This window comes from Papaver somniferum, chromosome 7 (genome assembly GCF_003573695.1).
Source record: "Papaver somniferum cultivar HN1 chromosome 7, ASM357369v1, whole genome shotgun sequence".
Lineage (NCBI taxonomy): Eukaryota > Viridiplantae > Streptophyta > Magnoliopsida > Ranunculales > Papaveraceae > Papaver > Papaver somniferum.
Window position 1 is genome coordinate 129,770,554 of NC_039364.1, and position 13,848 is coordinate 129,784,401.

The following is a 13,848-nucleotide window of genomic DNA, read 5'->3' on the forward strand; positions in this document are numbered from 1 at the left end:
AATCTGGTATTGAGAGTGTTGCAGAACAACAGAAGGTTGTACCTGATGTATCTGTGGAGGAGGCTACTGCTTATGTTGATGCAAACATTGCAGATGCTTGTGACCCGGATATTTTAAATGAGGAAATTGCTTTCAAAGCCTTTGATGAGGCTAAACAGAAAGCTCAAGATCTAGCTGAAGCTGCTGACTTAGCTAAGAATGAACAAATTGCTGCAATGGCTAAGCTTGGAAGTGCTAGTAAATTAATTATTGAAAAGAAAAGAATAGCCGAGGAAAAAAATTAAGGAAGATTTTCTGTTTCCAAGGGTTGTTTGGTTGGTGATCAGCAAGGCCCTGTTGTACTTAAAACCCAAAAAATTCTGCCTGTTTCTTTCCCTTTCTTTGTTTCTGTTTCTCTTAATATCACTTTTATCTTCAAAAAGAAAAAAAAAAAAAAAAAAGCAAGGCCCTGTTGTGGAATTGGCTAGAACTAGACAAGCAGCATCTCGTATTGCATATGTTTCTCTATCTGAACTTCCACACAATTATGTGTTGGAAAAACTTTACGGATGAGGGTTTTGGTCCACCTACTTAGACTACTAGAAGGGTGTCTCGTAGTTCCCAACCTGAGGGCGTTACAACGTCTAATAGATTTGTTATTGGAGATAATGAGGAAGCTGTGGAGGAGAAGGTCAGTGAGCCCATAAAAAAATAGTAGGAAATACCAATTGGTCCTGGAAATAATATATTAGAGAGACTTTGGTCCAATTGACCTAGTCAATTTTCTGTTTGGTCCTATTTGGTAATATAAATTATAGTTTGGTCCTAAAAATTATGGTTTGGTCCTACGATGACGTCATGGATGATGTAATTGTCATCTTATAGTGGCAGAAATATCCTTTTAGATTAGGACCATATATATAGTCAAAAAGTAAGAGAGAAGAAATCATTCTCAGATTTATTTTCTCTCTCCTATATTTTCAGATCCAGAATTTCCCTCTCTTTTTTGTTCTTTTTTATTTTCTTCCTGCTAGTAATGAAGAAGATGAAGATGATGATGAACGATTATCTCTTCTCTCTATTTTTTTCTCTGCTAGTGATGAAGAAGATGAACGATGATGATGATGATGAATACGATGAAGTTTTGCGTTTTTTTTTTGATGTTTGCTTCTGTTTTGATGATGAAGACGGTGAGGTTGAAGATTCTGCTGCTATTTATGATGATGATGAACCTTTATCATCTTCACATGCTTGGGTAAGTTTCGGATCTACAAAAGAAGATGAAGATGACGGAGTTCATTTCTGGAATGAACTCTGGTTTGTGATGAAGATTTTGATGTTTTTTCGTCTGATGTTGCTGATGATGATGGAGAGGATGAAGATGATGAAGATGAGTTGTTGCTGCTGATGAAGAAGATGAAGATGACGGAGTTCATTTCAGGAATGAACTCTGGTTTGTGATGAAGATTTTGATGTTTTTTCTTGATGGAACAAACTCATCTTCTACTACTGTTGTTGCTGTCAAAGATAGATCTGCTGTTGTTGAAGATTTAATTAGGTTTTTGTTTTTCTTGATGTTTGCTGCGATTGGTGATGATGATGAAGGCGAACTCAAGATAGATCTGTCGTTGTTGAAGATTTAATTAGGTTTTTTGGTTTTCTTGATGTTGTTGCGATTGGAGATGATGGTGAAGATGAACTCGTCAAACCCTAGAAATCTGCTGCTGCTGTTGAAGATGAAGATTTATGCGTTTTGTTGTTGTTGCTGCTGCTGCTTAAGATGAACTTCATCCCTGGAATGAACTTCATTTTTGGAATGAACTCTGCTGTTGATGAACATAATCGTTTATATAGGTTTTTATCATGAGTTCATTCCAGAAATGAACTCTGGTTTATATAGGTTTTTATCAGGAGTTCATTCCAGAAATGAACTCTGGTTTATATAGGTTTTTATCAGGAGTTCATTCCAAAAATGAACTCTGGTTTATATAGGTTTTATGAGGAGTTCATTCCAGAAATGAACTCTGGTTTATATAGGTTTTATGAGGAGTTCATTCCAGAAATGAACTCTGGTTTATGTAGGTTTTTGTTCTTAATAATGAATTTTTTGTAGAATTTTAATGAAATAATGAAGTTCGTTAATATGTGATTTAATTTGGTTTTTATTAGGTTTTCATTTGTAAGAATGAACTTTGATGGTTCATCACACAGAATGAACTGCTACAAGAAAATAAGTAAAAATTAACACGGAAGGGTATTTTTGTCTGTTTTATATTTTTAAATAATTATGGACCAAACAGTAAAGGCGTTTTTCAAAAGGACCAAACAGACATGGGCCCACCTAAAAAAGGACCAAACGATATTTTTCCCAAACTAATACTGGTCAGTATGTGGCCAATCCAAGGGCTACTGATCTTGAAAAGGAAGTTGACAAAATGGAAGGGGGTGCAGATGCTGGTCAAATGACAAAGGATAAACAGGCTAAAGCCGATGCAAAGAAACAAGAAATGGCTAATATTAAGATGGATGAACTTATGCAGCCAATATCTCAGACGATTGAACATCCTTTGCAACAAACTTACATAAAAGGAAGGAGTAGATTGATATGACAGGGAAAGGGTTCAACAAGCCTACGAAAAAAGAAGTCTTAATGCGGCTTTCCAGAAATTTCTACAAACGCGTCTCTTCCCACAAGGTATTCTCCATGAGACACTATTATTGAATGCCTTTTGAAAGCGTATGTTGGAGATGAAGATAAATCTCCAAATGACATGAAACCCTCTATAAATGGTGATGGATTTCTCCCATTTCATCACATCAAAATTCTCTGATTTATTTTCTCTCTAAGCATCATCAGAATCCATAAATTGTGTGTTCTTGGTTGGGTCACAAGAGTACAACTCTTGAATCGAACAACGTTAAGGCTTCATTATATCCTGGAAGCATTATCTAATTGACTGATTGTACTCGCCAATTTTGGGAAGGGTCGAAATATTTGCTAAAAAGAATTGCAAGGCCTTGAAGTTAGTGATACAACCTTATTAATTTTCGTTTTTATAATTTTCATCCTCTGGCACCTAGTTTCCAACATAATCCTCTTACAAGGAGAAGTCTCTGGCAACAATTTGGTTTGGGTTATAGGTCCATATCGTGGCTTGTTATCGGAGATTTTAGCTGTATCTTGTGACTTGAAGAGAAGTAGGGTGGTTTGACCCCTAAAACTGTTTATATAAATAATTTTAGAAGCTGGATTAGTGGTTAGTTGAAGCTGATGTTATTGGTAGGAAATATACTAGTCTAGTGATCAGAGTGGGGTTTGCAGAATTGTTTCGAGATTAGATCATGCCACTGTTTGTTTTTCCTTTTCCAGTCCTCGACCTTGGAGGGTTCATTTCCATATTCTTAAGATGTGGCTCTCGCATCCTAATTTCATACGCCCGGTAAAGAAAAATTGGCAGTTGCTCCTTATATTTTTTTCAACAAATTTAAGAGGATATATGAGGCCTTGAATTCGTGGTTAGAACTATCATTGGTAATATCCAGTTTAGACCGAAACAAGCTAAACAAAGATTAGAAAATGAAACGGACCTGCTTGATTATGATCCGGCTGATGAGTTGTAATTTACCAGAATTATAGATGTTTCCAGTTATGTTTAAGATGAAACCGAGAGAAACTCAAATGGAAGACGGGGATCAAAATACCTGGTTCTTTTATAATAGCATGCGTACGAGAAGGAGCCAAAAACACAATCTCCGAACTGAAGGTTTCTACTAACCCTACTTTGATAATTCAATGGTGGAGTTTTTATAATTGATGATAAATTGTTTGACATTGAACACGAGAGTATTTCCGTTGACGATAGCATTGTTATGGATTCAATTCTTAGTATTGAGGATACTAAGGAAGCGTCGTTTGATTTAAGAATTAATAGCGTGCCAGGGACGGATGGTTTCTCTGGTATTTTTTATAGACACTGCTGAGATGTGAGTTGTGATGACCTTATTAATGCAGTCACTAATTTTTGGGAGATGAAGAAGATTCCAATTTTGATCCCTAAAAATAAAGCATCTGATGCTATTAAGGATTCCAGGCCAATTGGCCTTGGCAATTTCTCTGTAAAAGTCTTCACTAAGATTCTTTATACAAGGCTTAGTAAAGTGTTAGGAAAGTTGGTTTTTGAGTAACAAGTGCCTTTTATGAAGGGTGAAAATGCGGGGGTATAACAACCACACCCAATATTTCGATTAGCAATCTGTATGGACTAGCTCCAATATATTTTCTAGAGAATCAACTAGACAGTCAGACTCAATCTAGAGAAAAGTATATCGAGGAGTTAATATCTCTCTCTTGATTTGATTTTACTCAAGCAAATAGAAATCTGCGAGTCTTTATCAAATACAAGGATAATAAACTTGGATGGTACCAAAGACCAATATCCAAGGATCAATCAATTTCCAATAAACAACCAAAGGCTGGATTTCACAATTGATCGATACAAATGCACAACCTGTGATATTTCAATTATATAACAAAATATAATGCGGAACAGAAATAACACAGACACCAGAAATTTTGTTAACGAGGAAACCGCAAATGCAGAAAAACCCCGGGACCTAGTCCATATTGAACACCATACTGTATTAAGCCGCTACAGACACTAGCCTACTACAAACTAACTTCGGTCTGGACTGTAGTTGAACCCTAATCAATCTCACACTGATTCAAGGTACAGTTGCGCTCCTTACGTCTGTGATCCCAGCAAGATACTACGCACTTGATTCCCTTAGATGATCTCACCCAAAACCAAGAGTTGCTACGACCCAAAGTCGAAGACTTTAGTAAACAAATCTGTATCACACAGAAAAGTCTACAAGGATAGATAAATCTGTCTCCCACAGATAAACCTAAAAGTTTTGTTCTGTCTTTTGATAAAAATCAAGGTGAACAAGAACTAATTGATAAACCGGACTTATATTCCCGAAGAAAAACCTAGTATTATAAATCACCTCACAATAATCTAAATCGTATGGTAACGAAACTAGATATTGCGGAATCACAAACGATGAGACGAAGATGTTTGTGATTTCTTTTTATCTTGCCCTATCGGAGATATAATCTCAAGTAAATTATTCAATTGAACTCGTACGGTAGAAAATGGCAAGATCAGATCGCTCAACTATAAGAGAAGTAGTTTCATCTGGCTTCACAATCCCAATGAAGTCTTTAAGTCGTTAATCGACAGGGTCTCGAGAAGAAACCTACGATTAAAGGAGAATCGACTCTAGCAAACCAACTAGTATCACACAGGAGGTGTGGGGATTAGTTTTGCACAGTTGCTAGACGTCTCCTTATATAGTTTTCAAATCAGGGTTTGAAATCTAGGTTACCTTAGTAACAAAGCATTCAATATTATCCGTTAGATGAAAAACCTGATTTATCCAAGCTAATATCTTTCAACCGTTAGATCGAAACTTAGCTTGTCACACACAAATGAAATGTATTCATTTAGGTTTGAGTAACCATACCTAAACGTGTACATTAGCTGGTTCACAAATAGTTGACCAATGGTTAGCCATATGAATGCTTTCATATTAACCGTATTCATCTTTCTCATAACTAGTTCAAATGACTCGTATGAACTAGTTCAAGAGTTGTTCAATTTCTTAGGTCTTTATACATAGACACAATTGAAACAAAATCGGTTTGATTCATTTGAATCAATTCATGAACAATATACCCACAGTTTGCAAAGATTGCATTCATTATAAATACTGTTTTAAGTCCACGAACTACCGATTTGAGAAATAACTAGCTTGGGTACGCGTACGGGTATGCCTACCTTAGCTACCGGATTTTGAGTTAGTTTTAGTTTCCAAACTCAGAAGACTTTTTCGGGTGAAAAAGTTCCGCCAGTACGCGTACCTAAGGTGACTGGTTTTTGAGTTCGTAAACTTCAAACTCAGCAGAATTTCACGGACGTGAATTTCCGCCAGTACGCGTACGGGTATGCGTACCTACCCAACCTGTCTTCTTCACCAATACCACATGCACACATATGCACACACTTAGTTTCCGGCACATGGATTTATGCACTAATGTGCGAACACACTATATGCTTACATCCATAGGTGGTTATATATTCTCAACTCTACATTTCAATCATTGAAACATTCTTCTATAATGTTATAACAGTCGTTATACATAAAGAATCAACTATCATCATCAAAGTTATTTTCAAGATTCAAGCGTCATCATGACTTTCGTCACGGGTCTATGAAGATGGTTAAAGCAAAAGCTTACCAACACGTATTTCGAGAAAAAGATAGGCGAGTAAACTCGGCTCGAAATAGCAAATGTGTATGTATGAAAACTATCATACTTATATGACTTTTGTCTCAAGAGTAGGAGATAGAGTAGATAGACTTTTGAGTGACAAGATGAGTTCAAGTCTCCACATACCTTTTGGTCGGATGAAGTTCCACTGGTTCCTTGAGTAGTTCTTCGTCTTTGCAAGATAATCGCCATGGAGTCTGGAGCTCAACTATTCCTAACTATCCTAGACCGAGACTTAGTCATAAGTATACTAGAAATCAAGACATATAGTTTTGATTACTAATATTGACAAACATGCTTGAGATAGCAACACATGCGAGTTTGACCGAGCAATGCTCTAAAAAGGGCATACGTATTCATGAAAATATTGCTTTAGCTTCTGAGATGATTAATGAAATTAAGGTTGACAGAAAGCATGACAATGTGGGTCTAAAGCTAGATATTTCTCAAGCTTCTCATACGGTTAGCTGGGACTTTGTAGTAGAGGTTTTTCCGCATGTATGGTTTCTCAGAAACTTGGTGCAGTTGGATTCTAAATATTTTGCACTCGGCGAGAATTTCAGCTTTAGTTAATGGAAATCCTGAAGGTTTTTTCAGTAATTCTAGAGGTTTACGCCAGGATGACCCCCGATCCCCTTTGATTTTTTTGCTTATTGAAGATTTTAAAGACGCAACCTCCCTAAATTGTTTGCTACTAGGAAAATGAATGTCATGGTTAATAAAAAAGGTGTTACCACAACACATCTTCTTTTTACTGATGGCATCTTAGTTTTTTGTAAAGAAAATTGGCATAGCTTGAACAACTTGTTAGAAATGCTAGGTATGTACCAGCGCGCCTCTGGCTAATCCGTTAACAAGGAAAAAAGTAAATTGTATTATGGTGGTGTTTCATACTCTAGGGTAAGAGACACATCAAAAAAATTAGTCATGGAAAAAGCTATTTTTTCTGACATATATTTGGGTGTTCAACACAAGCCGGGTCTGGTGAGCAATATTCATGTCAGGCAGGTAGCGGGAAAGATAATGAGTAAGTTAGCTGATTGGAAGGGTAAGCTGCTATATTTCCAACCCAAACTAGTGTTGGTAAGATCAGTGATTGCAAGTTATGTTATTTATTTTATGATAATTTATCGCTAGCCTAGGAAGATGATTGGGTGGAATGAAAGAATTCTTATGGTCTGGTGAAACTGAGAAACGTAAGTACTTCACTGTTTATTATGATAGGCTTTGTTGTCCTCGCATGGAAGGGGGATTTGGTATAAAAGGTTGATTGTTATTAATAAAACCATGCTTATGAAGTTGTGGTTGAGCATCACAGATTTGGGAAAGGTCTGGGCTATGGCCGTAAAAGCTAAATATTTCAAACATAAGGAAAATTTGATATTTTATGAACTTTTGTCTTCGGTCTTCCCCGGAGTGCAGTAGATTTATAATTTTTTGGAGAATCGTATGTGCTGCATTATTGGCACATGTATGACTACTTTTTTATTTTTTGAAAATTGACATGGTTACTTCCGAATGGCAAAGAGACTGCGCATTGTTTCCTTGGATAAAAAGGACTTTGTCTCGAAGGTAGGGGATTTAATTGTCAACAGAACTTGGGTTATTCCTGCAAGGGTTCTAGTATGATGGTTAAAGCTGGTATTAATGTTGAACAATCGGTTTCAGAATCATGCCTTGATTATCAATGAAAGTTACCTGATCATTAAATTACTAGAGTTTTAGCACATGTTCAAATCACTATGTCATCATTTATGAACATTCGCAGTCTAACTCATATATATCGTGATGTCTGTAAAAACTCGAAGATAACAGACATATCGAAAGTTCAAAGTTCAGTCAGACTTATTAGGTTCAGTCCTGACTTAGATCCTTACCAGGGATCAGTCTTGAGAATATACCTCTTGAATCACCTTTTCAACTATGAAATAAGTTTCGCAAGTTTAATTACTTAAATTATGTAGTTTAAATTGCTTTCAAACATAATTCCAAGATACGAATTCATCTGTAAGTTCAACACAATAAATAATAACGAATTACCAATTAACGCAATGTCAACAATACGAAGTCCATAGATAAAGTATATTTGGTAAATCCATATAATTAAGTTGTATAAAAAAATTAGTATATTATTCTGAATGATATTTTGGTCACAGTGTAATGATCAAGTCACTATGAACAAAATTTACTTCGTATGTTATGTTTTCAATAAATATTGACTTGAAAGAAAAAAATGATAGAATTGGAACAAGTCAAGTCTGTAGTTACTAAACCCGAACCAAACGATGATGTCTTCGTTGTCTTCGATACGTCTTTACGTTCTTCGTGAGTAAGTATCTGTAATACCCCGATATTCGGTAGTGGTTGGCCGAATGGAATATAAGTAATGATTTGTCCTTTCCTAACACCGAGGCCTGATGGGTTCACTTGACTGAGTTGTGGGAAAAACTTCTCAGTTAAGCCTGCTCGGCCGGGAGTAGTCACAAGATGGGTGACCTCTCGGGAAGCTGCTGCTGGATATCCGCAGTAGTGCCGTTAAAAAACCCACACTGCTGGATAACCGCAGTGGGTAAGTGGGAACAATATCAGTTTTAGTTGGGATACAACTAGGGGTCGTTCGCTTGTGCTCGGGTGGGGGAGTATGCTGGGGGAGCAATCCTATACCGAGACCTGAGTATGCTGGGGGAGCAATCCTATACCGAGACCTTTCCAGCACAATTGGCTCTAGAGTTGGCATAAAACTCTACAGTTAAGCGTGCTCGGGCGGGAGCAATCCAGGGATGGGTGACCATCCGGGAAGTTTTCTGCTGGATTACCGCAGTGATGCCCGTTGAAAACCCCACACTGCCGGATAACCGCAGTAGCTAAGTGGGGACAATATCAGTGGAGGGACGGGTCATTACAAAAAGGAGATTGTAGTGCCCCTTATCTTGATACCATGTGCCACTAATTAGTTACCCTGGAGTTAGGTGAACATTTTCCATATGGTACAGGGATATACCTAAATTATCTAGACCGTGACATAGGAAGGGCCTTATCCCTGGGTCTTGAGAAAAAAATAAATGATTAGGGCTATATATTAGCCGCATGAAAAGACTGGGGTTTTAATAATTTATTCTCCCAAAAACATGAAAACGATTTAGCCGCACTAAACCCTTTCTCTTTGAGAGAAGAAGAAAAAGAAGAAAAAGAAAAGGAAGAAGAGGACGATTGCTTTGAAGCGAAGGGTGTGTACACATATATCTCACTATCAGACACGTGTATATAAAAAGATACGTGGAAAGCATGCAGGCCAAAACATCATAACATGATGCGCTACGAAACACCAAATAAACCCCGAGGAGTTACTTTATCTCATCCCCAAAAGAGAAGCTAAGATCAACGGTGGAGAGAAAGTTAGCTGACACGAACGTGACAGGGTCAGAAGACACTTATCTGACACGAGCAGACCCCTCAACTACCCACATTAAACACTCTGAGCAGTGTACGTGTCGATCAACCTGTGGAACGAGCAAGGATACCTCTGCGGGATCAAGGGGCAAACGCAGAACTCTGCGTGATAGACGCAAGGACACAAGAAGATAAGGTTTCAACGGTCTTCAGAGATGGGTCCCACATTCTAACCTTATAAATACCCCGTCTCCACCAAGAGGAAAGGGGATCGGAAAAATCAGGAAGGGAAGGAGAGAGAGAGAGAGAGAGATTGCAAGTGTAAGTTAATCATTTAGAAGAGAGAAATATGTAAACCCAAAAGTCATTCGACTATTCGTGTAACCGTGAAGAATATAGTAAAACAACAAACCCCGTGGACGTAGGCCTTAGTGCTGAACCACGTAAACCTTGGTCTTGTTTACATTTCAGCACTCTATATTTATTTAGCCCCATGGATCTTTACTTACACGTTTTGCTTTCTTTGCTTGTACTTATATCCCGTGTGCAAACGCCTCGCATGGAGTTGTTAGATGAGGCTATGATAAACCCGAAGGTTTTGAGCCAATGAATCAACACTAGGATATCATCATCACAAATATCTTTAGATGATGATGATTGATTGTGAGCATTCGGATCCCTTCGTGGTTTGTGTGTTCACAATTTGGCGCTAGAAACAGGGACTTCGTCCCGGTAAAAGATTTATCTTGTCCTGTGATTTCATTTCAAATTGGCATATGATTGCTCTGATTTATCAGCTCGGACCATATAGATCATTTGTTAACTGTATTGTATTCAAAAACCCACCTTTTATCTTCGATAAGATTTATTGTTCTAACCCACGGATTTACGATTTTCTTTAGATCTCGTGCGAACCCGTTTCTCTGGGGGGGTTTTCGTAGTTTTTATACTAAGGATCTCCTTTAATAAAACTTTAACCCGTATATTGTAACTTGCGTGTATTAATCCTCTCCTGAAAGAATGTATTTCGCCAACTAACCCGCTTCACGCGGATATTCCCGTTTTTTGTTTGAAATGCCTTATGCAGAAAGAACGTATTGTGAGTAAAGAAGGCGAGTTTCGGCGAGATTTCATTGTCAACAAAAGGACACGTGATGGAAAAGACGCAGGAAGCAGGAAAATCCAAAGCTTTGTCAAAAGAAACACCCAGGACAACCCCGGTCATCACCCGAAGCAAGCAGAAAGGAGATAAAGCTAAAATGACCAGTCAAAGGCAAGATACTGCGGAAATCACTTCACCTATGAACGCTAATTCAGTTGCAGCGGCGGCTCTCAGAGCAGCAGCGACAAAGTACGATGCGGCTGCGGTAGTCCCGAAGGCTGCAGAGGCTAGCAATACTTGCGCCATGAATCAACTTAATCAACCAAGAGAAAGGGTGGATGAATCCAGAACATTCCAACCCGTGCACCTTCTAACTTTTGGAATGCCACCAATAAATGATCAAAATCAAACCATACCGGCGGCTCTAGCACCGCAGAGGGGCACTCACCCCAATTTGGAAATGCCAGCAACCGAAGCTGAACCCCTGCCACCTTTAGTGCAGACCGTGGAGGAGGGCGGTACCATGGCTGTAGTAGCACGCGCTGGGACTCCCAATCAGGGGTCCAACCAATCACACCGACTGATGGCTGAGCTTGAGGAACTGAAGAAGAGCCAGCAGGTTTACGCAGATGTTGTAGCCCTGTTGGCCAGAGAAAATCAAGATTTAAAGGAGCGGATTGCTCTAAGCACGAAGACCAGCCAACAACTTGATGAAGCAAACTCCAAGGCACCAGAGCCAAACCGAGACTGTAGAGTCGTCATAGCGGCTAATGAAGACACGACAAGGGGAAGTAGCGTATCCGACCCGGATTATGACGATGGAGAGTCAGACGGTAACGAGCAGAAGAATTTAGGGCACCACCGCGCAATGGAATAACTACGAGATGAGATGATGGCCGAGATCAGGCAATTAAAAAATAAACAAGGCGGGGGAAGGTTAGAAGAGGTCATGAGAGAAGCTAACTCCACGCCCTTAACTCATCGCTTGGCCAACGCCCCTATTCCACTGAAATGCCCTGTCCCAACGTTCGAATGCTATGATGGATCCAGCGACCCTGCTGCACATATTCGGTACTACAACCGTGTCTTAGCTAGATGGGGTCAGAACGACGCCGTACTCTGCAGATACTTCCCGTCAAGCCTGAAGGGATCGGCGTTATCATGGTTCGATAATCTGCCACCAAACTCCATCCACTCATACGACCAACTCGCAGAGAAATTCTTAAGAACGTACATGTACAACAAGACTGTAAACACCGGAATGGATAAGCTCTTTTCACTAGCGATTGGCTACAAGGAAACCACGAGGGAGTACACTAACAGATGGCACAAGATCTCCAAGCCATAGGGAGCGTGGACCCAGTGGTAAGCATCAATTGCTACAAATGGGGCTTAGACCGAATGAGTCCCCTATTTGTTGAAATTCATGGGAGCGTGCCTAAGACAGAGGGAGATCTTCGAATAATTATCGAAAAGCACGCTCGACTTGAAGAAATTCAACGGGAAAACCCGAGGGCATATCCGCAGAGGTCTCACCGCACCAATTCAGCGGAACAAACCAATGGGGCCAAAAGAGTTCTCAGGGGAGAGACCTCACGAAGATAGGAAGGAACGAAGGGATGAACGAAGAGCAGGTGACCGAAAATTCGAAGATCAGTTTTAACACGAAACTCAACGCTAGCTATGCTCGTATCCTACGAGAGATCAAAGGGAGGGAAAACTTGGAGTGGCCATGGTCTAAGGGAAAGCAGCCCCCGAGATCCGAGAAGTCTAAAGATTACTGTGAATATCACTGTTTCAACGGACACCAGACCGAAAAGTGCAAGAACCTTAAAATAATGATCCAAAAATTAATTGATGCGGGAGAGCTCAAACATTACGTACGAAAGGATGTTACCGAGGACAGATCCAAGCGAACCAAACCAGTCCAACTTCCGGAAGGAAACCGAACAATCAACACCATCTCGTGTTCTGAAGCCACATGACCCTCACTTACAGCGGAGATAGGAAAGAGGTTACGGAAGCAATTCGAAGACCGCTGTGAATTATATAAGGTCGATGGGATAGTGGTGGACGAACACGAAGAATGGATGGAATCTCCTATCATCTTCGATGCCGAGGATATCGAAGAAGATATGGAAGACCATAACGATCCCTTGGTCCTAACACTACCAGTAGCTGGATGTAACCTCAAAAAGATCCTCATAGACGGGGGAAGCTCCGTAAACGTCCTATTTTACGATGCATTCAAACGGATGAAGCTCCATGATGAACAGTTAATGACCTCTTATCACACCATCTACGGATTCAATGGAGCAGCCACGAAGCCCTTGGGAGACATCGTGTTGCAGGTTAACGCAGGGCCCATGAAACTGGAAACCCGATTCAGTGTGGTGGACACCCCTTCCCCCTACAACGCTATTATTGGACGAAAATGGATACATAAGCTCAAAGGAGTTGCGGCAACATACCACCAATATCTCAGATTTCCAACACCTGAGGGAGTAATGGAAATCAAGGGAGATCGGATCACTACGCGAGAGTGCCAGGCCACTCAGGATCATATCAACAACGATCAAGAAGAGCAGCGAAAAATCCGAAGAGTAAAAAATCAAGAAACCGCGAAAGAGAAGGCCATAGACCTATTCCTCAAGGAAACTACAGGGAAGGGCTTGACGAAAGATGATAATGTCCTAAGCACAGAAACAAGTACTTCAACAACCAGCGAAGAACGGAAACACGCTAAATAGCAATTAAAGAACGTCCCAGTCCTCGGAAACCCGAAGCCTGTGTTCACACCAGTAGAGCCGGTAAAAGAAATCAACATAGGAACGGAAGAAAACCCGAAGATGATCAAAATCGGGACCATAATGGACGAAGGAAGGGAACATTCCTTAACCAAATTACTTAAGGAATACGCGGATGTGTTCGCCTGGAAGTTAGGAGATATGCCGGGGATTGACCCAAAAGTAATCCAACATGAACTACGCATCAAACCGGGCACGCCCCCGATGGCGTGCCACTCGTAGTCATGATCGCGCTT